Below are 3,026 nucleotides of genomic sequence, written 5' to 3' on the forward strand. Positions count from 1 at the left end.
AGAGGAAAACAAAGCAACAGTATACAACCAGACAACAAAAACAAACCACTGACAAAAAACAGAACAAAACAGTTCACAAGAGAAAAGCTTGTAGTTAGTTCAGGGATTGTTTGCTGGCCCTTAGGAGCGTTTTCCAGTCCAGTCTGTTGGGGCATCACGCCCTGGCCCCAAAGTCCACTTTCAGCATTCCCTGGGGACCTTGCCACTCCATTCCCTTGCTGTTCTGCTGCACTCCCCCATTGATTTGCCACGGTGTGGTCGGATCAGGTCAGGTGCAATTCCCACACTGTGTCTCCGGTACAGTCCCCTGTATCGCCCTTAGCCAATGAGGGGCATCATTTCTCATAGTGGGGCCAGCCATGTTGTTCTCTCTATGGACTGGCTGCTCTACTCAGGAACATCATCCTCATGGCCTGGTGGGCCAGGTTGTGCTCCACTCTCTCCTCCTGCCCCTTCATCTGCTCCCGTGTGCTCTGATCAGATATGTTCGTCTCCCGGAGCTGCAGAGTCAATGTCATCCTTTGGAGCAAATTATTTTGGGGGGAGGGGCAGGAATCCACTAAATTTATGGTGCTGAGGCCAGCCTCCCAGACCTCTCCACTGGTTCCCTACTCCACGCCGGGATATTGCATTCACACCTTGTGGCACTGGGTTGAAGTCTGGTCCCACTTTCCCTGTGGAGATATAAACAATACCCTCCCCTTGGGTGGATTAATGCCCATGCCCCTGCTCCCCTTTTCTTCCTTATATTCATCCTTTTGTTTTCCTCTCCCCCCTTCCTCCACCATTGTCTACAATGTACATCCCTGGTTTTGGTCTGGTCCCTTCCATACTACACAGTCTTCACCCCTAAAATGTTTGTATACAATAGTTTTTTCCCCTATGCCATTTTGCTTTTTTAAAAAAATTTTAATTCTCACCTCAGCGGGCTCATGTTGTACTTGTGCTTTTGTGCCTGACTTACCTTGCTTAGCATGATTTCCTCCAGTTCTTCCCATGCCACTATATGCCTCATACGTTCATTACTGCTTTTTAGTGATGCGTAGTACTCAATTGTAAGTATATACCACAGTTTTTTAATCCAATCATCAGTTGATGGAAATTTGGGTTGCTTCCAACTCCTTGCAATTGTGAACTGTGCTGCAATGAACATTGGAGCACAGATGTCTGGTCTTGGTTTGTTTCTTGCCTCTTCTGGGTATATGCCCAGTAGGGGGATTGCTGGGTCATATGGTAACTCTATTTCCATCTGTTTTAGGTATCGCCACATTGATTTCCATAGTGGCTGTACATACTTACAGTCCCACCAGCAGTGGATGAGAGTTACTGTCTCCCCACAGCCCCTCCAACACTTGTTGCTTTCTGATTTTTTGAATTGGGCTACCTTTGAGGGTGTCAGGTGGTACCTCATTGTTGTTTTAATTTGCATTTCTCTTATGGCTAAAGATCGGGAACATTTTCTCATATGTTTGTTGGCCATTCAGATTTCTGTCCCTGTAAAATTTCGGTTCAAGTCCTTTGCCCACCTTTCAAGTGGGCTATTGGTTTTTTTCTTTTTGGAATCTAGCAGAATATTATAAATTTTAGTAATAAGGCCTTTGTCTGATGTGTCATTGCTAAAGATGTTTTCCCAGTCTGTGGACTCTCTTATTACTCTCTTGGTGAATTCTTTGGATGTACACAAGTGTTTTATCTTCAGTATATCCCATTTGTCAATTTGTGCCTCCTCTGTGTTTGTGTCCTTCCCTATTTCTGATAGCCTGTGTATTCCCTGCGCCAAAGTTCTCAAGTTGGTCCCAAATCCCTCATTGATGGCCCTAATAGTTTGGGGTTTAACTTCAAGGTCTGTGATCCACCTTGAGTTTATTCTTGTGCATGGAGTGAGATAAGGGTCTTGCTTCATTTTTCTGCATGTTGATATCCATTTTTTTCAGCACCACTTGTTAAAGAGGGCATCTGCTTCCCATTTGATCTTTTTGGGGCCCTTGTCAAAGATCAGCTGTGTGTATGCTGATGCTTTTATTTCTGGATTTTCAGTTCTCTTCCATTGGTCTGAGTATCTGTCATTGTACCAATACCATGCAGTTTTGAGAACTGTGGCTGCATAGTATGTGCCAAAGTCAGGTAAAGCAAGCCCTCCCATGGTGTCCTTGTTCTTGAGGAGTTCTCTGCTACTTCTGGGCTTCTTCCCTCTCCATATGAAGTTGGTAATGAGTTTTTCCATTTCTTTGAAGAAAGATGATGGTAATTGTATCGGGATAGCATTAAACTTATATAGTGCTTTTGGCAGAACTGACTTCTTAACTATATTAAGTCTCCCAATCCAAGAGCATGGAATATTCTTCCATTTGTTGAGGTCACTCTTAGTTTCTTGTAATAGTGTCCATAGTTTTCCCTATATAGATCTTTTTTTTTGTCAGTCAGGTGTATCCCTAGATATTTCAATTTGTGTTTGGCTATTGTGAAGGGTACCACCTTCTTGATCTCTTCTTCTGGTCTTATCTGATGTGTATAACAGTCCGATGGACTTCTGTTTGTTGATCTTGTATCCTGCCACTCTGCCAAACTCCTCTATTGCTTCTAGTACTCCCCTTGTGGAACTTTTGGGAATTTCCATATATAAAATCATATCATCTGCAAATAACGATAGTTTCACCTCTTCCTTCCCCAGACGAATACCTTTGATGTCACTACTTTGCCTTATGCTGTTAGCTAAAACCTCCAGCACAATATTAAATAGGAGTGGAGACAAGGCATCCTTGTCTGGTCCCCTTTTTCAGTGGGATTGTGTTAGTCTTTTCTCCATTGACTATGACTTTGGCTGTTGGTTTTTCATATATAGCTTGTATTGTCTTGAGGAACTTTCCTTCCATTCCTATCTTCGCTAGTGTCTTAAACAGGAATTGGTGTTGGATGTTGTCGAATGCTTTTTCTGCGTCTATTGATATAATCATGTGATTCTTATACTTTTTCATGTCAATGTGACGAATAATACTAATGGTCTTTCGTATGTTGAACCATCCCTG

This window comes from Tenrec ecaudatus, unplaced genomic scaffold, assembly GCF_050624435.1.
Source record: "Tenrec ecaudatus isolate mTenEca1 unplaced genomic scaffold, mTenEca1.hap1 Scaffold_1545, whole genome shotgun sequence".
NCBI lineage: Eukaryota > Metazoa > Chordata > Mammalia > Afrosoricida > Tenrecidae > Tenrec > Tenrec ecaudatus.